This window comes from Sminthopsis crassicaudata, chromosome 5, assembly GCF_048593235.1.
Source record: "Sminthopsis crassicaudata isolate SCR6 chromosome 5, ASM4859323v1, whole genome shotgun sequence".
Classification (NCBI taxonomy): Eukaryota; Metazoa; Chordata; class Mammalia; order Dasyuromorphia; family Dasyuridae; genus Sminthopsis; species Sminthopsis crassicaudata.
Window position 1 is genome coordinate 172,085,958 of NC_133621.1, and position 24,008 is coordinate 172,109,965.

General features: G+C 35.1%; 1 protein-coding gene across 2 annotated transcripts in view; it reads left to right on the top strand.

Moving 5' to 3' along the window:
• The window catches only part of INTS13 (integrator complex subunit 13), an 80,253-nt gene that overhangs the window by 43,126 nt on the left and 13,119 nt on the right, over positions 1-24,008 (top strand). The window lies entirely within an intron of this gene.

Consider the following 24,008-nt stretch of genomic DNA (forward strand, 5'->3'; position numbering starts at 1 on the left):
ATGGATGATGTCCTTGTTGCATTTATATATTTTTCTTTTTTCTTTTTTTTAATAATGAATTTTATAAACACTAAGTAAATTGGGCAATTCCTTATATCTTAACCAACAGAAAAATAAGATTGTATATGCAATTGTGAATCTCTTTTATTTAGAGTTTGTTTTTCTTTTTAAAATATGTAAATTCAAAAGATGTGTCCTACTTGTGACTATGGTTCTTTTCAGACCTTCTTTCTATTCTTTTGTGCATTACCAAAAAAAAGACATTTCGTTGATCCTTTTCTCCTTCCTTCCTATGATATCTTTAAGAATAATGTAATTGCTCTACTTATTTCTTTTTTATTTTGTCTACTTTTTATTTTTGCTTTGCCTAAAATTATAATGGCTACTTTTACTTTTATGAGTTTACTTGAAACACATAAATTTTGTTTTAATACCTAATTTATATAAATCTTTAAGATTGGAATGTGTTCCTTGTAAAAACTTATTATTAAACTTCATTAATTCATTCTGCTATCCTGTTCTATTTTATGAGTGACTTTATCCCATTCATATTGATGTTTATAATAATTGTGTATTATCACCCCCACCTAATCTGTCTTTTTGTACTTTTTTCCTTTTTTTGTCCTCCTTTCCCCAATCTTTTCTTTAAAGAAGATGGTGGAAGACAGGTCTTTTTTTATTTTTAATTTTATAATTATAATTTTTTTTGACAGTATATATATATGAATAATTTTTTTTATAACATTATCCCTTGTATTCATTTTCCAAATTTTCCCCTCCCTCCCTCTACTCCCTCCCCTTGATGACAGGCAATCCCATACATAGTAAATGTGTTACAGTATAACCTAGATACAATACATGTGTGTAAATCCAATTTTCTTGTTGCACGTTAAGTATTGGATTCTGAAGGTATAAGTAACCTGGGTAGATAGACAGTAGTGCTAACAGTTTACATTCACTTCCCAGTGTTCTTTCTCTGGGTGTAGTTGTTTCTGTCCATCATTGATCAACTGGAAGTGAGTTGGATCTTTTTTATGTTGAAGATATCCACTTCCATCAGAATACATCTTCATACAATATTGTTGCTTAAGTGTATAGTAATCTCCTAGTTCCGGTTGTTTCACTCAGCATCAGTTGATGTAAGTCTCTCCAAGCTTCTCTGTATTCCTCCTGCTGGTCATTTCTTACAGAGCAATAATATTCCATAACCTTCATATACCATAATTTACCCAACCATTCTCCAACTGATGGACATCCATTCATCTTCCAGTTTCTAGCCACTATGAAAAGAACTGTTACAAACATTTTGGCACATACAGGTCCCTTTCCCCTCTTTAGTATTTCTTTGGGATATAAGCCCAATAACAGCAATGCTGGGTCAAAGGGTATGCACAGTTTGATAACTTTTGGGGCATAATTCCAAATTGCTTTCCAGAATGTCTGGATTCTTTCACAACTCCACCAACAATGCATCAGTGTCCCAATTTTCCCACAGCCCCTCCAACATTCATCATTATTTGTTCCTGTCATCTTAGCCAATCTGACAGGTGTGTAGTAGTATCTCAGAGTTGTCTTAATTTGCATTTCTCTGATCAGTAGTGATTTGGAACACTCTTTCATATGAGTGGATATAGTTTCAATTTCATTATCTGAGAATTGTCTGTTCATATCCTTTGACCATTTATTAATTGGAGAATGGTTTGATTTCTTATAAATTAGGGTCAGTTCTCTATATATTTTGGAAATGAGACCTTTGTCAGAACCTTTAACTGTAAAAATATTTTCCCAATTTGTTACTTCCCTTCCAATTTTTTTTTGCGTTAGTATTGTTTGTACAGAAACATTTTAGTTTGATGTAATCAAAATCTCCTATTTTGTGATCAATAATGATCTCTAGTTCTCCTCATAAATTCCTTCCTCCTCCACAGGTCTGAGAGGTAGACTATTCTCTGTTCCTCTAATCTATTTATGATCTCGTTCTTATGCCTAAATCATGGACCCATTTTGATCTTATCTTGGTATATGGTGTTAAGTGTGGGTCCATAGGAAGACAGGTCTTAATGATTTATAATTGAAGTGCTCTATTTCCTCCTTTCTCTTCCCCTTCTTTAGTTTTTTATCTATCTCCTCTTCATGTAACAGGCTTTAATAATGGAGTTCATTTTGTTTCTGACAACTCCTTCACCTATCCTGTCTTTCCTATCAAACTCCCCTCTCCTTCTCTCTTTTCTTCTATTTTCTTGTTGAGATTAATGTGTGATTGCTAGGTGTTAAGCTCCTTGTCTCTTACTGTTCTGGTGGGTCCACCTGAACACTGATTCTTGCTGCATCACCTGGATGCTGTCTCTTTTCTGGGTCCACACTTTGCCCTCTGCTTACTCAGAAGTGGGGATTATCTTTGATTCCACAAAGATTCCATAAAATTCTGAACATCAATTTCAAAGTGGGCTAGATAAAGGAGTGGATAGTTTTTTCTATTTTGTTTGCATAATTATTTTTAGAACCTTTCTGGGGGTATTTGTGGGAGATCTGGGTTTTTAAAAATTACTAATGCATACCTCTATCTTTCCACATAGTTCCCTCTGATATAATTTTTCAAGAGCATTAAGAAAAGCTTTGGGAATTTTAAAATCTAATTAACTATTTATTGTTTAAATTTCAGTAAAAAGTGATCAAGAAAACATTAATTGACCTAAACTGAATCATATACTTTCACACTGCTTTTTTGCTTAGTTGTTTTTAGTTGTGCCTAAGTCTTCATCACCCTGTTTTGTGTGTGTGTGTGTGTGTGTGTGTTTGTTTTTTTTTTTTGTTTTTGTTTTTTTTTTTTTGTCAGAGATACTGGCATAGTTTGCCATTTCTTACTCTAGTTCATTCTACAGATAAGGAAACTGAGGTAAACAGTGTTAAGTGGTTTGCCTAGGGTCATAAAGCTAGTTAATATATGTCATAGATCAGATTTGAACTTTGAGAGTCCAAAAGGCTCCAGGCTTGGCAATCTACTGCACAATTTCTTTATGCGAATAACAAACTCATTAAGAGAATCCTTGAAGGAAGCTTGAGAAAGTAATAGCCAGGCTTTCACAATGATAGTGTACTTTATAGTCACATAAATGACTGAAAGATGGAGAAGATACAAGGTTTCCACCATATTTGTTGCTTCTTGACTAAAAAAAGCAAAATTCAACTGGTGGAAACTTCATATTACAGGCTCTGATCCATCAAAATTTCTCTCTAATGTGTCAGAATTATATGAGATTCCTTGAAAGATGTAGGGCCAGAAATAACTTTCTTTGTTTCTGCTCTGATTACTCATATTGATTCAGTAAAAGGACAGACTTATGTTCCCAAAGAATTCTCAACATAGTATCTAGATAAAGGAGGGATTACTGAAAATGATAAGGTTATTCAGATGCATGGATGACTTATATTATGCCCTATAACAGTGCAGAGCCTCCCAAGTAAAATCTACAATCACTAAGAATTCAACCTAACTCACCACACCAGAAATAAAAAAAGAATATCAGAAATTAAAAAAGAAAAAGTTAAAACTGGAACACTCTTCCTCCAGAATCTTGTCGTCAGCTACTAGATTGACTTGGAGGCTCTGGGTTCCCTCTGACAGGGATTTGAGTAGTGTGGATCCTTTGTGGAGTCTGTGCCTTTGGTGATTCTAAAAACAATAAATGAGAGGATTATGGTCTCCTTCAACTGGATATTGGACAAGTCCCTTAATCTAGATAGTTTAAATGAAACTGCAGATATTAACTCATCTCTCTAGAAACCTCACAATTTAGTGTCACATAGGATCTTCTAGTTCTTGAGATTTCTTTTTAGGACAGATCTCTATCACTGAATTTGCAAAGCAAGTTTTAAAATAGTCTCAGACGAAGTAAAGTAACCCCTGGTAACACAATGTTAGTAAATGAGGCATGGTGATTTCAATCTTAGATCCTGTTTCTCTGTCAGTTATTTGGTAGGAAAGGGAGTACTCCCACTGTTATAGCTGGGCAGGTGTGTGGTGTTAACACAGAGGAGCAATATATGACTCGTAGTCGTTTTTTTCTAGGCAGGGCTTGTTTGCTCTAAAGCTAGAGCTAGGAACTGATTTTCTGATAATTTATGTGTTGAAACTTCAAGAATCTGATTTTATTAATCTTGGTATTATCCTCTCCAGACACAGATTTCATCCTTAACAAGTTAGTATTCATGAGTTACTGCAACAGAAAAATTCATTGCTTTGTGTCCAGCCTCCTGTGAGTTTTTCTGTACTTGGATACGTGGATAATAATCACATAATGCATTGCCAGGCCCATACTTGAGGAGTCTCCAGTTTAGTTGGTCCTGCCAGAACTTGCATCTTGTTGGCATAGGCTTCAAGAACTCAGGTCACCTTAAGGTACAGTGAGTCATCAAGGAGGTCTTATGTAGGGTGTTCTGGGAAATTTTCTAAAATAAATTTACTTTTGGAATCATCACTAAGCTGTTCCCTTTACCTGCTGGTTGTAAGATAGCTGGGTTTCTTTTAGAATTTTTTTTTGGGGGGAATTTCTTGAAATATAATGTATGGGTTATTTTTAATTTTTATTCATAACTTTCAGGTAGTAAAATTATTCTTTTTTTTTTTTTTTTCTGAGACAATGGGGGTTAAGTGACTGGCCCAGGGTCACACAGCTAGGAAGTGCTAAGTGTCTGAGACCAAATTTGAACTCAGGTCCTCCTGACTTTAGGGCTGGTGCTCTATCCATTGTATCTCTTAGCTACCCCTAGTCCAATTATTCTTAAATCATTTCTTCTCAATTTGTTTTTCAAGTCAGTTGATTTTTCCCGATGAGGTAGTTCACATTTTCATCAATTTTTTCAATCTTTTGATTTTGTTTTATTATTTCTTGATGTCTTGGGAGTCATTAGCTTTCATTTGGTCAATTCTGAATTTTAAGGAGTTATTTTCTTTAATAAAGTTTTTGTACCTTTTTTATCAAGATGTTAACTCTCTTTTCATATTTATAACTCTCTCTTACATATTTCTTTACAATTTATTCTTTTACTGCTCTCATTTGTTTTTTAAAATTAGTTTTTGCTCTTAAAAATCTTTCTTTAATTCTTATAAGACTTCTTATTGGGATTATGTTTAATCTGCGTTTTCTTTGTGTCTTTGCTTATAGATGTTTTCAAGGCAATGCTTTCTGTTTTGTGTTTTGAGCTTACCTTCTACCATAGTACCTCTTTAAGGTCAGGTTCTTTTTGTTTGTTTGTTTGCTCATTTTTCTAGCCGTCTTCTTGATTTTGGACTTTATATATAGTGTTGGGCTCTGCTCACTTCTAGTGGGGATGTCCAGGCTGACCTTCTGTTTTTTTATGTCTTTCTCTATCTTTCACAGGTCCTGTGGGAGCTGAAAGTTTTCAGTACTTTCAATGTGGTGTGATCAGAGGAAATGTCTGTTCATTGCCTCCATGGTTTGAACCCTGCAAAATCTTGATCCAAGTCTAAGTCTGTTTTCTAATTAATAGTTGAATTTCATTAGATTCCTGCTGGACTCAGTCACTGTTAGCCTGCTGGGAGATGCAAGTTGAGAATGATTAAATTGCTGGTTCTTCTCTGGTCTGGGACTTTCTTGCCCTGATTATTCCACAGGTTTATGTGCTAGGCTAAAGGTTGGAACTACTTCTGTTCTCAGAATCATATTTCTAGAATTTGTTTCTTGTTCAATACTCATCTAGGGTCATGCTTGCTTATTACTATTCCTCTCCACTCTGTATTTGTTTTATATATATAATATATTATATATTTATATTGCTTTTTATTTACAAGATATATGCATGGATAATTTTTCAGCATTGACAATTGCAAAACCTTTTGTTTCAATTTTTCCCCTCCTTCCTCCCCACTCTCTCCCCCAGATGGCAGACAGACCAATACACGTTAAATATAATATATGTATACATGTCCATACAGTTATTTTGCTGTACAAGAAGAATCGGACTTTGAAATAGTGTACAATTAGCCTGCAAAGGAAATTTAAAAATGAAGGCAGAAAAAATATTGGGAATTCTATGTAGTGGTTCACCCTCATTTCCCTAAGTTCTTTCGCTGGGTGTAGCTGGTTCAATTAATTGCTGTTCAATTGGAACTGATTTGGTTCATCTCATTGTTGAAGAGACCCACGTCCATCAGAATTGGTCACCATATAGTATCGTTGTTGAAATATACAACGATCTCCTGGTTCTGCTCGTTTCACTCAGCATCAGTTGATGTAAGTCTCTCCAGGCCTTTCTAAAATCATCCTGCTGGTCATTTCTTACAGAACAATAACATTTCATGACATTCATATACCATAATTTACCCAACCATTCTCCAATTGATGGGCATCTGTTCATTTTTCAGTTTCTGGCCACTACAAAGAGGGCTTCTACAGACTTCTTTCCCTTCTTTAAAATCTCTTTGAGATATAAGCCCAGTAGTAGCACTGCTGGATCAAAGGGTACGCACAGTTTGATAACTCTTTGAGCATAGTTCCAAATCATTCTCCAGAATGGCTGGATGTATTCACAACTCCACCAACAATGTATCAGTGTCCCAGTTTTCTCACATCCCCTCCAACATTCTGCATTATCTTCCCCTGTCATTCTATCCAATCTGACAGGTGTGTTCCACTCTGTATTTTTGACCTGTACCTGAGAAACAGGCAGTATCATTGCTAGCTGACACCTGTTCCTACCACCCAGAACTAGTTCAGGGATCCTCTTGAAAATCTTTTTTCTATACTGGTGCTTCCTGCCCTAGTACTCTTGGTTCATTTTTCTGTCATTTGGTGCTGCAGTGCTCTCCATCGCCTTTGCCTCTGTGTGTTCCTATCTAGCTCTCACGTCACCTCATCTCCTAAGACCTTTCAGTTTGTTTTTCTAAGCTGTTCCTGTCTGGAAAAATGACTCACTATGACTTTTTCTTGGCTGTTCTGATCAGAATTCAATCTAGAATTTTTTCTGAGTTGTAGAAGAGACATGATAAATGAAGTAGACAAAAATACTTCTCATTCTGTCCCACTGTTCTCAATTTAGACCCCTATCTTTGATCATCAGGCAGGATTATCTACTCTGTTCCCCATTCTACCTCCATCTCCTGCACAGAGAATTATAAACAAGCTTATAACCCAATTGCTACTGGGAAAAGTGTCAATCTGCTGTTTTGTCTTTCCACACAGAAGCCCTGTGACTGAGACATAGGCTTTCTTTTGTTTCCATGAGATCTTTCCTCATACCAATCCACATTTGTCCTAATCTGCCTATACCCACATCCCATTCTATTCTCCCTTTCTGATGTGTCCTATAGAATACCCATTTTTTTGTTACAAACTGACCTTCCTATTATACTTTTTCCTCTCATGTACTTCCATCTTGAAATCAGAAAACAGATTCTCCCAGAAGACATTGGATTCCTTGCCATCTTTTCCAGTTTTGCATATTCCTTTCTTCCAAGCCTTTACATAGGACTTAATTACATACTGATATTCATCCAAATCCCCTTGCTTTCTAGTTTATCAATCCACTTTACCTTAGCCATATCATCTCCCACAATACATGACTCTGAAATAACTAAATCTGACTATAGACTCCTATCATTCCATCTTTTTCTGTGTCTCACTTATCTTAAAGCTAATTTTCATCCTTATTACATCCCCTAGTCTTTCTACCCCTTCTTGCTTTTCTGGGCCATCATCTCTCTTTTGGTTTCATATTCCTCCCTCCAAAATTTTGATTCTAGTTAACAAGTTCAGCTTTACCCTGAGCTCTACTTTTGAATCTCTTGACCCTTTGTCCTATATCCCCCATCCCTTTCCAAATCTCAATCCTGAGTTACTTTTTTATTTATAGTAATGCAAACGAAATTGGAATAGGCTAAGCAGACCTACTGAAATACATTTGAATATATGTTTTCTACTTAGATTTCTAGATTCCTAGATGTAACATTTACTTTTTCAACTAGATTTTAGAAAATTCTAATATATTCAACACAAATTAGAACTTTCTTTTTTAAAAAAAAAAATTAGTTTTCCTAGTTACATGTAAAGACAATTTCTAACATTGACTTTTTTAAAAAAATGAATTCCAAATTAAATTGGAACTTTAAGTGGACTTGATATTTAATTTTATGTGGGTTTTCTTCTTAGATTTCCACATTCCTAGTGAAAATATTTTGCTGTTTCAACTGAATTCTAGAAATTCAGAAAACAAACAAAAACATAATAGAGTGATATAAATGGATTTATTATAATCTAGTTGCATAAATGCACAAACATATAGAAATATACATATACACACGTGCACATACATATAGATATATACACACATTCATATAATATATATTCTCATATTGATAGAATACATGTAAATACATGATTCCCTTGCTTAAAATTAAAACATTTATGCAATTACAGCAATCCACACAAACTAGAGTTGGGTTTGGTTTTTTTTTTTTTTTTTTTTTTTAGGGTAGATTTGTTGCTAGATAGAAAAATACCTGCTACATGGACTTACTTGTAATTCTTGACACATTAGCAAGAGTTCCAAAATCCAAGTCATTTTGTAGTAAGACAATACACATTGGATTTCATCAGGTAGATTTCCTGAAACACTTCTTAAATCTATAGTTTCCACTTAGATTTCTTGGGCCCCAGATGCAATGTTTGAATCATACAATTAGATTAATGAATTCTAACCATTTAGAGCAATGCAACACAATTTAGAGCTTTCAGGGTGGACTTGTGGCTAGATTTATAGTTAGAAGCCTTATAGCATATAGTCAATTGAATCACATATGGAACTTATTCATCAATGTATATCTCTATTTCTGCTTATTCCTGGCTTTTTTCTGTTTTTCTATCATGCCATCTCATCATATTTAGAATTCATGTCCTCTATACCTGTCTTCTTAGATTTTATTTGCCTTTAAGGACTAATCTAGGTCCTTCTCTGATCACCCCAGTTATTACACTTTCTTCTTCAATGATCTTGTTTTATTCTTATTGGTGCATACATCACATTCCTTTGAAGTAGAATATGAGCATCTTGAGGGCAACTACAATTTTGCTTTTGCTTTTATATTCCTGGTATTCAGCACCAGGTGCTTAACAGATGTTTGTAGAATTTGAATGGAATTGAATTAATGTCTGTTCAGTTGCCAGAAAATTGCAGAATATGGAATAACTTCAATTAAAATTTTATATAGTTAACTGTTCTTTATGTGAGATTTAGTTCCCCCTTCACTCCTCTCTCTTGAGTAATTAATAACTGTGCTTAGTAATGTACATTTTTCACGTCAAGTAGACAATGGCTTCTAAGACAAGAATGGGTGAGGCTGAAAGGGAGTGAGGGAAAGCCAAGTTGATGCATGAAGAGGCAACACAGTGTAGGAAAATATCAAAATTACTTGCACAATCAATCACTAAAACTGCGTCAGCAAGGAGTTGGCCATATAACTGGCACTACTGCTGAAATAAGTAATTTCAGGAAGGAAGGCTGTATTACTAGGAAGCTATATGGTTTGGTAGAATGGACACTGGACTTAAAAGGAGAAGACCACAATTCAAATTACTATTCTGCTACTTACCAACCTTGTGACAGTATTCAAGTAATTCACCTATGTTCACTTCAATTTCTTCATCTGTAAAATAAGAGATTGTGATTTTTGCACTATTTATCTCAAAAGCCTATTAGGAAAGCCTTTTGTAAACTCTAAGGAACAGTGTAATTAGTATAGCCACTAATCCCAATATGCAGTTCATAGATCAAGAGCTGAAAGAGTCCTTGGAAATCATCTGGTAAAAAAAAATACATTTTTTTTTTTTTTTTTTTTTGGTCCTGAGAGGTTTCCAAATATGGAAAAAAAAAAAAAAAAAACTCCTGAGAAACAAGTGCTTAAAGTTAACAAAAAAAAGAGTCATTTCATAATCAAATGAAAATGCTAGAGGCTCAGAGAATATTGCCTTGTTCTACTTCAGCAAGAGTTCTTTTTCAAAGCCACTTTCTATTTAGTTATTTGAAGTGAAGGACTGGCTTTAAGGAAAACAAAACTATGAATTTTGTCATAGATTTGGAATGAGATCAACTTGACTTAATTGTACTTCCCAGAAACAGACTGTTATAGGAAGGAAGAAAACGAACTTTTATTAAATACCTACTATGTGCCAGATACCAAGCTAAGTGCTTTATAAATATTAGGTCATTTTATCCTCACAAAAACCCTGGGAGAGAAGTACAATTATTATATGCATTTTACAGTTGAGGAAATTGAATCAGATAAAGATTAAATGACTTACTTTGAATCACATAGTATGTATCTGAAGCAAAATTTAAACTCAAATGTTCCGAACTGCAGGCCCAGAGCTCTATCAACTATATCAATTTATTGGTTTGTATACTGTACTTAGCATATAGTGAAGGTTCCAGTAAAACAGATTTATTTCATACCTGAAAGATTTAGAGCATATACATGTATATAAACAAAAGAATATAAGGAACATATTCTCCCCATCCCGTGTGCTGAATTCCCAATGAGGAAAACCCTCAGATATGAAATAGAAAAAAAAAAAAACTTTATGTAAAATATATTAAAAAGGAAATTGAGGGATTTATAGGCAAAGTATCTATAAAGTGGTGATAAAAATAATATGCACATTATAAGTTATTGTGAGGAAAAAATTAGATAATATTTGAAAAGCACTTGCAAATAATCTTAAAGTACTATGTAAATGGTAGCTATCATTATTAGTTGTCCATTTTCCTTGAAGGATAGACATAACAAAGGATACTGGAAAAGTAAATTGGAGCAAGATTGTGATGACATTAAAATAAAGAGCTTCATTCCTTTGGGATTAGGACCATTGCAAATAATTTAGCAAGAAAGTGAAGTAATTGGACCTATGCACTAGGAAAATTATTTTGGTAGCAGTGTAAAAGTTGGATTGGAGTGGAGAGGGACTAGACATGGAAATGTATTAGGAAGCTACTACAATATTCCAGGTGAAAGATAATGAGAATGTGAATAAATGTGGTATCAATGGGAGTGAAAAAAGAGGGAAGAGATGCAAGAGCTATTATGGAAGTACAATCAACAGATCTTGGCTGTGGAGGGTGAGGGAGAGGAGCTAGTAAAAGCTGATGCTAAGGTTTTGAGCCTGAATGACTAAAAGGATAGTAGAGCCATCATGATGGAGCAGTTAGGAGGTGAGGGAGATTGAGTGGGAAAGATGATGTTTAACTTTTAAAATATTGAATTTGAGGTGTTGACAGGACATCCATGTGGCAGTTGGAAATTTGGGACTGGGCCTCAGGGGGAGAGGTTGGGAATAGAGCTACAAATTTAGATGTCATCTGTACAGGTGCAATTATAGCAATAATGGGTGGACGAGATTATTGAGGAAGAGAGTTTACAAAGAGAGAGCAAAAGATGAATAAATATAGAAATGCACATGAATGGAGCAGGAGAAGGAAAGGAAACTATTAAAAAGTTGGAAAAACTATAAGAGAGGAAGAAAATCAAGGTTAAAGCAGAGTCACAGAAGAGGATTTTTTAAAAAGGAATCTTAAATATTATGAACAGTTCAAAGAGGAAGGAAGACAGAAAAACAAAGTCAATTGATTAGGTAATTAAATGATCATTATTGACCTTGTAAAGAATAAAGATGAAATCCAGATTATTAGAAGTTGAGAAATATGAGTGATAAAGTGGAGTGATTCTAATGTAGTCTTTCTATAAATTTGTCAAGAAAGCTGAGGGGACATTTTGGGCTGTGGCTAAAGGAGCTAAAGACAAAAGAAGGTTTTACAGAATATTGGAATGAATTGATAGGCAGAGGGGAAGAACTAAATAGCAAATAAGAGAATTAAGATGTAAGAGAATAAAGAAGTCTCTCTTTCTTTATCTCTTTCTTTCTCTTTCTCTCTCTGTCTTGTGTCTCTGTCTCTGTCTTTTACACATACACACACACACACACACATAAACACACATATGACTGAAGTTATAAATCTAGGCTAAACATATTGGAAATTAAACTGCTCGAGTTCCTAAATCTAACAAAGTAATTGGCTATTATGTATTGATTATGTATTATTGTCTTCCTTTCATTATCATGGGTAATTGAAAATCAATGATTATTGAAACAATTGAATCCTATCGCTCTAGAAAGGCTTCAAGAAAATAGAATAATATGAATAATATTTTCCATATAAACAATAAGCAAACTTTTGGCACTAGTTGGAAACTAAACTTCTATGTTAATTTACCCAGCAGCTGAACAGCTCTCTGCCCTTGCTTGATTGAGAATGAATAGAAAAAAATCTGTTTCCATGACTGACAGATCTATGATGGAATAGTTTCCTCTGTTTGTCCTGCACTGAGTGATTGAACTTTATGATATTCTACAGCAAACTTTTTGCTCTGATAACATTTCCAGATGAATTCTGAAGAAAGGAAGTGATTTTACTTAAGTGACAATGAGCAGTTTTCCTGATGATTATTTTTTCTCTAATTGTTTTTGTCATTGGCTGTCAGTTGCTACTAGTTACATAATCACAACACAAGGTCTAACAATTTCAGGGTCAAAAATTACATTCACATTATTTATTCTGTATGTTTTTCTTAACATCTTAATTTTTATATACTTTTCTTAATGTCTTCTGGTTTTTAAATTTATGGGTTGGGGTTTTTTTTATTGATGAAAATTCCTGAAGGGCTCATATGATCAAAGATTTACAGAAGGAAGTAACCTTAGAGTCCATCGAGTTCAACAACCTCATTTTATAGTTGAGGAGGCTGAGACAGTGTGGTTAAGTGACTTGCCTAGGATCACACAGCTAGCAAGTATCTGAGGTGGATACTAAATCTAGTCTCCTATCCACTACATTATACAATATACCAGAGAAATATTGAAACAAAGAGAAAAGCAAATATATTTGCAAGGATAATAAACAATGGCAAAAACTATTCTTAGAAAGTAAGCTGCTTGGATAAGAGCTTTGGTGTTACTATTCCTAGGACTGATCTCTAAATAATTTCCACTGGGTCAACAGGCAAAAGCTATGAGAAGTCAATAGAAATAAAATGAAGGTCACTAGAAAATGAGGAAAATATGTAGATTTTTAAAAAATTCAGTGTCTGTCTAGCTCTTTTAATCCTCCAGTTAATGAGGTCTCTATAATTATAAGAAAAATGATGAGTTGAAGCAAACTTAAGTTCTCTGGGATCACTTCTTAACTTCATCATTCATGGTGCTTATCACATAGTGACTTTCAGTTAATTCACTGTAGTTGTTATGTGGTTCCATGTCTCACTTCCTCTTCTAGATTGTAAATACTTGAGCTTCTAGGTCAGTTTCCTCATTTGCAAAAGGGATAATGTTGCTTTTAGTACTTATTTCATAAGATTGTTTTAAGGATTGGAAACCCCAAAGTGCGATCTATAACGGGATCCCCAAAGTCTCAGTGCTGTTTTAAACTGTTAAGAACAAATAGAAAGCTATTTAAGCCATTAATGCTTTTAAAGTTTTAATACACTAAGAGAAGGGAAAGGAAGGATTCAAATGGACAAATTTCCCACTTTGTCCTAGATGGGAATGTAGATAGAAGAAATGGTGATGATATTGTGGAGATTTGGTGTTTGTGACTGGAGGAAAGAGGGAGCTCCCAATGGAAGGCTTCTAGGTGTAGCACAAAAATGGATCTTTTACTGAGAACAAAGAGAAGGGGGTAGTGAAAATGACTTGAAGAGTCAGTCAAGAAGCACTTATTAAGCGCTTATTTATGCCAGGCATTATGCAAAGCCCTCCAAGGAATAAAAAATATGGTTCTTGCCCTTAAGAAACTCACATTCTAGTGGATTAGAAAAGATGTCAATAACTGAAGAGGGAGAGCATTCTAGGCATGAAGTTCAATCCAAAAGAAGGAATAGAATTTGGAATGTGAGATTGTGTTTGGGAAATAACAGGAAGGCTAGTGTATGCGGCCAAATATGTGGATTGTAGTAAAGTGAATAAAGAGTGGAAAAGTTGAAAGAGATGAGGCTGTGAAGGGATTTAAAAGGATGGAGAAATGATGCTATGTTCAACCCTTAAAGTAATAGACGCCATTGCAGTTTACTGAGTAGGAGGGCTCATGTTCAGACCTTTATTGGTAGCTGAAGGGTCAGATCTGAGAGGAGACAGCGGAGATTAGAGTGGGGAGAAATTAGAGACCAATTGACACACACAGGATCAGAGAAAGAAAGATGGGGTTAGAATTCTGGATTCTGTAGGACTGGGGTTTGGAAAGGTGTGGTAGGATAAGGAATCTAGAAGGAAAATTGGATTTGTTAATTATAATATCCAGATTCTGAAGTAAGGGTGATAGATTAGGAAATCAGGGAGGGGTGGAGTGACTGGAGATTGTGGTGATCCAAATGCAATGGAAACTAAGTTAATTACCATCTTTTCCATGAACCAGATATAAGAATAGGTTTCATCCTTGGTATATAGCTCTAGCTGTGTTCCTTTGTACCCCTTTATGCCCCCATTTACTTCTTTTTGAAACTTAGCAAAATTTCTTTACAATGGAGTGCCTCTGCTGTCCTTGTGTTATAGTCAATCCTGAGAAGGGCACAGAGAGCAGAACCAATAAGTAAAAGTTCATAGGCTATGATGAGAATTGCTTGGTAGAATAATAACTAAGACAGGGCTAAGCTGAGTTTCCATTTTTGACATGCCAATATAAGTAAATCACTTGTATTTTCCATGCTCCTTTCATGTATAGACACTTAAAATATTTGTATATATTTTAAAGCTTCTTTAACTAGTAAGTTATAAGAATGTGTGGCATATTTATTAAATAAATAGATAAAAGAGAAAGATCTTGTATACAAAGAGGATAAAGCATTTTTATTTTGAGGAGATTGAGAATGCTTAACATTTCGTGATTTATTTCTCATACAAAAATTGAGTAACTCAAAGCTAAAGCTTTAGTCCTTTTAATAATCTCTGTCACACCCTTTGTCCCTCAGATAGTTCCTAGAGCATGTGTTATGTCAAAAACAAAACCAATGAATAAGGAATTTCTTGTTCATCTGGTTTATCTTGGGTATGAGATGGCTGGGAAAAATTTTAATTTTTAAGGTTAATGGCAATAGCACAGAGAATCTAGCAAGGGGGAAAAAATCTTTGTTCTAGTGTCTCAAACTATGTGATTTTATTCTTCTGATTAAATAAAATTACAATTAGATGAAAATAGTATAATTTTGGGAACCTGTTGGGGACAGAGAACTGATGAATTTTCTAAAGTGAGGTCATTCTCTATTAATTCCTCAAACATCTCAAAGAGCAGAGATCATAATGTCCAAGTGGACAGATTACATAATTTTCACTTGAAGAATGGAAGGAAAAAATGTAGGCTGAAAAGTAGGGTTGGGGACATGAGAGTGTTCATAAACTTGAAAAAGAGATGTAATTTAATTATTTTCTAAAAAAAATTATAAGAAAACAATTATGATAAGTAATAATGAAGCTTAATTTTTTTCATTGTAACGTGTACCATTATTAATTTTCTCTTTCCCTTTTCCCTATTTCCATCTCTGTTCCTGTGTTTGCCATTCCCCCCTTCAAAAATATATTGACTCCAAAAAAAATATCTATATATATAAAGATCATTGCAAATTATGTAAATATTAGCTACTATTACTTTAAAAGATCCTGTGCTAAATACTCTTAGGAAGGTATTTCCCAACACTATAAAACAGGCCAGTTCTTTGGATGGGTTTTCCCCATGGGAGAAGAATCCTAGGAACTCTTTATAGACCCTCGGCCTGGGGATGAAGTGGGAGAGGCCTGGGATGTGGGGAAGATAGAAGAACAGTGGTACTTGTCCTGGGATTGAAGAAATTGGGGAATGGAGTGATCCCTGGCTGAGGCTGGAGGGGGCTGGGGCTGAACAGTTCATGGTTGGGTGAGGGTTGTAATACAAACAGAGTCAAGAGCAAGATAGTGGAACTGCAGACAAAATGGAGTTGCCTTAGCTTTCTCTGCTACCCATATTTGGTAACTGAAGCCCTTTTAATCATGGAAGGGGATGAGGGACTGAAAATGGTGGAAAGGAAAAGCAGCTTTATCCAGGCACTAATGATAAGTGAATGTTCAGGAGATGAAGCATAGAATTTTTTCAACCTGAGCTTTTATATAGTTTGTGTGTAAGTTAATAGGTAGTAAATGATTGTTGCTGATGCATAATATATAGTTATATTTTAAACAAATGGTTTTTGGCTTAATGAATATCTGTTTTGTGCTTCACTTGTGTAAGTAAAATTATCAGTGCCACAAAAATTTAATATGAGACTGTTTGCCATAAATTTAGGTATCAACTAGAGTTTATTGAGTTTCTTAGCAAGGAAGCACCAACTTTTTCTGAAGGAACAAAGGGACAACACTTATATAATGCTTTTTCAATGTTTCAGTCCCATTTGATTCTTCAAGATTCCATTTGGATGTCTTTAGGTTTTTTCCCCCAAAGATACTGGAATGGTTTGTCATTTCCTTCCCTAGCTCAATTTTACAGATGAGGAAACTGATACAAATGGGATTAAGTGACTTGTCCTGGGTCACACAGCTGATAAGTATCTGAGGCCAGATTTGAATGAAGATGAATCTCCTTGACTTCTGACCCTGCACTCTGTCCTTTGTACTACCTGGCTGCCTTTCAGTTTAGACAGGAGGTGAACTGAGTATGGGGGACTTTGAGATTGGAAAGGACTGAAACTTTGCAGGATCAAAATAGGGAATGTTGTATTTTATGATTAGATAAGTTTGTTGCTGGACTAGTAACAGGAAAAGGTCTTCTTCAGATTAGCTATCTCTAATAGATAGGATTGTCCTTGTTTCAGCAGTAAGGAAGGCTACATAGGGTGAGGGTTGTAATACAAACAGAATCAAGAGCAAGATAGTGGAACTGCAGACAAAATGGAGTTGCCTTAGCTTTCTCTGCTACCCATATTTGGTAACTGAAGCCCTTTTAATCAGTCCCCTCTCTCTCTTCCCAAAATTTTTATTGTAGCTCTCCCTCTGGGTTACTCCCACAATTTGTATCTGTACTTGTAGTTTGGGTGGCACTCTCTAGGGGTCTGCTATTTTAAAGCTGTAGGGACATCTTATGGGTGATTGTTCCCATTGTTGTAGCTCATAAATCCACTACCAGTGAATAATCAACTAGGAGACAAAATTAGCTTTTAGCAAAGGTATTTGCTAAGATGGCATAGTAAAAACAGTGATTATAAAATATCCCTGCTTTTAAAATAGTCTACAATGTAGACTGTACATTTTCCCACAACATTCTTGGAAAGAGTGCCTTAGTCGTGAGATACACATTTAGGATACATGTGTGGCAAATGTACTTTGAATTTCGGCATGTCAGTGGTCCTCTTGCGGTTCTTCTTGGATATAATATGTCAGCTGGGTGAGTGGCTAAGCTGGGTTCCTAGGTAGGGTCTGTTCCTCTTGATAGCTCTATTTTCAAAGCTCAGAACTATCTTTCTTATAACTCTATAGCTATCTCTCTTCTTTGCTACCAGGGCTCCATTTCTGGAAATTGCTTCTTCCCTCAAGTGACTTTCTTTATTCACATTGGTCTTGATTGTGTCTCCACTCCTTTAATTGTTTCTCAAATTCTCTTGACCTTAGGAATCCTGTAAATGCTAAATGGTGTGTCTCCCTCAGGGAAAGTCACTAAGAGAAGCCATGGCCAAGGGAGAGAGGAGAAAAAAGTCTGCTTCCCTTTCACATATTGCTCCTGAGTCTGCACTCCTTTTGACTCTAGGATTTAGCTATTTAAAACACCCAGGAATATGGCTAATTTGTTTCCTCAGCAATTGTTCCCTTCTAATTCACAGTGATGTTCTTACTTAAAAGAATCACTGGTCTTAGCCACAATTGACATTAAACATTTGGCTAAAATATCAAACTATCACATTAAAACCTCATCATCTTTGACTAAATTCTGTGAGCACATCCATTCTTTGTAAGGGTAGAGAATCATAAACTCCCTCACTTACATTACAATTTATTTTCATGTAGTCTGGTTCAGTTTAACTGACTTTCTTGATGTTTCTTCTATCTATTCTATCACCCAGTTCTGGGACTTTGTACAGACCATCACCTATGTCTGAAATGCATCCCTTTTTCACTCCTTCCTCTTAGAATAAAAGTTCCAACTCATACACCATCTTCAATATGAGATATATACAACAGAATGAGAGGTACAACAATAATATATGAGGCCTTCTCCGATTCAGCCATCAGCAACTTCCCACCAAAATTACTTTGGATTTTTCTTGTATATACTTTTATGTGCACTGATATCCCACGCTTCTCTTCCCAAATAGGATGCAAGCTTATGGAAGGCAGGGACTATTTCATTTCTATCTTTGGGTATCCCAACAAAAAATCTTTAGACTAGGACCACCTTGAAGGCCCTGATTCCAAGAGGTCAGGTTTTCTGCTCTATTCTGCTTTCTCAATGTTGTAAAGTATAGTGATATCTCTTTTTTTAAAAAAAAAAAAAGCTTAAATATGGCTAGGATCTTCCATCAAAATAAGAGGGTCTCCTCTGGAAAGGATACTTTTTGTACAATGTGGGGATGAAGTTGGGATAGCTGTTATTTCCTATAGTACCAAAAAAAAAAAAAAAAAAAAAAAAAAAAACCAACCAATCCACCAGATACATAAGATGAAAAGGACATAAAAGCATAAACACAGAAAACATGAAACACTCAAAAGATCCCTCATTATCATTATACTCCCCCAGACGGTAAAAGCTCCTTTGTGGGACTGCTAAACAGATATTTCACACTCATCTGAGACCTAAGCTGTTCAAGTAATTCACAACTCCCTATGAGTAGATAAGCACCTAATTGAGAAACTCTTAAACTTACAAGGTAATTGCCAAATTGAGAGTGTCCTTTCCTCAGTATTTCTAGCTGTTGACTTGTGTTCATTTAAAAAAAAAATAGAAAAATAAGAGGTATCAAATAAGGACACAGTGTTATTTAGGCAAGTCCATGCTCTTCTCATGCAAGATGACATTACTATTGGATGGTGAGAAGCTTTAGGGGAGAGGGAAGAGAAAACCAGATAAAGATCATAGAAATGAGAAGAGAATAAGTTGATAATGTTCATGGAAAACACAACTTAAATGCCCAGAAGACCTGGGTTAAAGTGTTGGCTCTGCTATTTGCTAGCTGAATTCCTTGAAGGAAATGCTTAATCTTTCTTATCCTCAGTTTTATCTGTAAAATGAGATTCTTGTATTATATATCTCATGGGGTGGTTATGACAGATTTTTTTCTTATGTGAAATGCTTTAAAAATGTGTTACCAGAGTTACCAATAATTCATCAGGAATGTTTATTTATGCCTCCTAGTTTTTAGCAGAGGTGTTATGGACAATTGCTGTAGAATGAGGTAAACAAATTTTGGGGCAGTTGAATGTGTTGATTTTTTTTTTTTTTTTTTTTGCTTGACTGTACTCACATATTACAAGGGAAGGTTCTATTGCAAGGAGGAGCCATTGGGAAGTGATAGTATTATTTTTAAAAAAATAAAGAGCATCAATGAGCTTTTTTTTTTTTTTAAAGGATGCCTATTCATTGAAAAGGAATTTGAAGTTGGAAGGGAAATACAGATTATATAATTCAACCTTCACCTGAGCAGAATTGCTTGTATTTGAGCAGTATGACCTGTTCCTTGCCTCTTCCCCCTAACTACTCAAATGAACAATTGATCATTCAGTCTCTGCTTGAAAGCATCCTGTGATAGAAAACTCATTTCCTTCTGAGTAGCACATTCGACCGTCAGAAGATTCTAAAATTTTTACTACGTGTTAAAGAAATTGTCAATTTTAAACACTAGCAAAAGAAAAGAAGAAAAAAATATATAAAAAGAAAAAAATACAAGCATCTCTCCTCATAGTAGAATGAAGAAATGAAGTTGTTAATTCAATATCTTTAACCTGAGATTCTGGAGTTATTAAAGCAAAAAACCAAGCACAACAAAATGACATTTTTATATAATGGGAGATGTTGGTATAGATGGGAGAGCTGTTGGAATACATGGGAGCCACCTGATAGTGGCTGCTGGAGATCCAACTCAGACCTGCAGAATGGATCTCCTCTTGTAATAGGATGATACAAGAAGAGGCAGAGTTGCTGTTCTCTCACTTCTCTGAGAGACCATTGTTTTGTCTGACCTCCCTCCTCTTCCCTCTGCCTCCAATTTATCTCATTCCCAATCCACAACGCCTGTGTCAGCAAAGGCTGCCCTGCAACTCCTTCAGATGCTATGATCCACAGCTGTGGAGGCTCTCAGAGAATTGACCTGTCCCTTAACAGGGAGGATGAGAACAATTTGTTTTATACTGGTATAACCCAAAGTGCTTTTATAATAGAGGGCTATTTGTGGTCCAAAGACCTTTGAAACATCTCAACTACTTAGTGCTGATGGAATCACATTAATTAATGATAAGAACATAATCCTGAGGAGATGGATTGAATACTTACATGGTATTTTCAACAGACTATCATCAGTCAGTGCTAAAGTCAATGACTATACTTCAGGCTGAAGTCAATCCCTCACTAGCTAAACTTCCAACTAAAGAAGAGATTTTGAATGCCATTAGTCTCCTCTTATGGAGCAAAGCACTGGGTGCTGATTCTATTCCAGATTTACAAGGCAGGGGGTCCGGTGCTCATACAAAATCTGGCAGAAATTTTCTGGGATGTATGGCAAGAGGTGGTTAATCTTCAGGAGTTCAAGAATGCTTCCATTGTCCATCTCTATAAATTGTCCTCTTACAATCATGGGGTGGGGGTGGGGGAAAAGGGGAATTCTCTTAGTCATTGCTAAATGAATTCTTGCTAATTCTCCTTAATACTCTAATCCTTCACCTAGAAGATGGTCATTTACCCAAGAACCAGTGTGGCTTTAGAAAGGGTCAAGGAATGGTTGATATAGTATTTGTGGTACCAGTAATTGCAGGAGACATGTCAAGAGCAGTATATAAATTATATAAATATATAATGTTTGTCAATCTGATCAAGGCATTGGCTACTGTCAGTCAAGAAGGCTGTTGAAAAATTATGTCAAAGTTTGGTCACTTGGAGAAGTTCATCAGTATTGTACATCAGTTTCATGACAGCATGCTTGCATGGGTCTGGATAATGAATGATCCTCTCACACTTTTCCAGTTGCCCATGGAAGCAAGGCTATGTGCTTATTCCCAGTCATTTTAGCAAATGTTTTCATCAGTGTTATCAGATGCCTTCAACAAGGATGAAAATAGCATCAAGGTCAGCTACTGCACTGATGATAAATTATTTAACTTGAAAAGGCTAGAAACCAAGACTCAAGTGGAATGTTGGTGCATGAGTTTTTGTTTGTTGCTTCTGAGGTGGAGATGCAACAAAATATGGATTAATTCTCTATTGCTTATGCTAATTTCAGCCTAATAATTAACACTAAGAAAATACAGCCAGCACCACACTATTTGTGGAATGAACAGTTACAGCAAATGGAGAAATTTTACATACTGTGAATAAGTTCACTTATCTTAGGAGTATATACTTTTGAGTGTATTCTTTAGCTCAGTGTTTGAGAGGTTGCCAAGGAAAGTATAGGAGAGAAGAGATATTAAGTTGCCTAAAAAACTAAAGACTTTGTGCTGATCTCATTGGTGTACTGCTATAAAACCTGGACAGTATACCAATGGCATGCCAGGAAACCAAATCATTTCCATTTGAATTGTTTTAGGAAGATTCAGAAGATCAGTGGCCAAACAAGGTACTAAATATTGTGGTTCTTTCTTGAGCTGAACTTGAGTTTGAAGCATTCAAACTCTACTATAGAGAGTGAAATTCCAATGAGCTAGCCACATAGCCTAAATACCAACATAAGTTTGTCTGAAAAACTGTAGAACTCACACAAGATAAGCAATCACATGGAGGTCTGGAGAAGCAATATAAGGACACTCTCAAGATCTCTCTGAAAAACTTTGGACTTGATTGTGTGACATGGGAGACATTGGCAAAGGACCATCCAGTGTAACTTGTTCTCATCAAAGAATCCATTCTAAATGGTCATGTGGACTATTTGTGCCTGATCTAGTCCTCTTCATGAGCAAAGAACAATCACCACCATATATAACTAAGAAAAATAACAATATGAATATATTTCTATTTAGGATAAATGATGGGAAAAGTTTTATATCTTAGTACCTATAAGTATAAAATGCATATAGATAATAGAATTATTTATTGTTTGTAGATATTACTAAATTCCACGTCAAATGGCCAACATATGAACATATTATTGGAGGAACCAAAGAGTATAAATCTTGATAATCTCACTCTTAAAAAGTCCTGAAAAGGAAATTACGTCTAAATAGGAAAATGACTTTCAGATTCTCCTTGGAAGAACAAACTTTAAAAGTTGGAAGAGTTGGTTTTATCATATGTCCAAAAGCAACAAGAAGACTAATTTCATGAGGCATTTGGTCATTTCATATTGCTGTGGTCATTACAAAAGACTACCATGAAAATAATTATAATTTATATCCCAATATTTGTTGTGGAGAATGATGAAGTAAAGAATCTATAAGGAATTCAATAAGATACTCCATATAAAATAAATTCATCCTTTGATATTCAGTAATTTCAATGTAAAGATATGAATGGCAAAAATTTAAAAATATAAAATAACAACAGCTAACATTTAATTAGTGCTTTAAGGTTTGCAAAGAGCTTTACAAATATAGTCTCATTTTATCCTCAACAATTACCTTGGTGGGATTATCATCATGCCAATTTTATAGATGAGAAAACTGAGGCAGGAAGAAATTAAATGACTTGCTTAGAGTTACAGAGCTAGTCTGAGTGAAGTCTGTCTGAAGAAAGATTTTAGTTTAGATCTTCATGACTCCAGATTCAGCATTCTATCTACTGCAGCACCTTGGCTGCCTGTAAAATATGGCACTACAATAAGGAACAAGAATTAACAAACACTTGTAGATAACATAGAAGGTTCCTGCTTATATACCATAAGTACTTTCTTGAAGAAAAAAAAATTGAAGATGCTTCCTCTGCTGAGCACTGAAGAATATCACAAAAAAATTAAAAGATTATATTTTAACAGACAGGAAATGACTTCTCACCAATGTGAGAGATGTTCTTAAATCAACTGTCAATGCATACTCAGATCATAGACTTAGATAAAGATACAAAAAATATAAAACTTAAAAATGAGAGTTATGGCATGAAATGAAAACAATACTATTCTCATCTACTGATGATGAAAAATTAGACATGGACTGAAGAGGGAGCATAGACATGGACAACAATTTTTAAATTATTTTGAAATACCAGAAGTCACCTGTCTAAACAATGTTTCATGAGAAGACCAAAAGAACTTAAAAAGTGCTTTAGTCTGCCATCATTTGCCTTATTTCCCAACAGACATATATGTTGACTAAGTACAACACAAGTTTAGAATATAAAGTTGTTCTTAAAACATTACAGAGAATGATGATGGAATATAATGAGCTTTATCGCCTCACCCCACCCCTAAGAGAAACAATGAACAAGACCAGTTTAAAGAAAACTAGATCAGAGACACAACTAAGGATATTTAATGATGAAACTAGGACAACAAACAGAAGAATTAGAGAAAAAATTTTCAAAATAAACATGTTAGAAAAAAAGGAGTAGCAGGAGGAATGGAAGGAAGAGCAAAAAGATGAAGAGGAGGAGAAATAAGAAGAAAAAGAGGAGGAAGAGGAGGAGGAGAAAAAGGAGGAGGAGGAGGAAGAGGTATTAATATTATTAAAGCCTGTAAGAGCAGTTGAATTAGACCAAACGTATGTGACATAGACTGCACTGTCTGCCTTACCCATTAAGGAAAAAAGCTGTTGCTGAGTTAATTTGTTAGCCCAGAGTTTGATTTAACTTTGAGT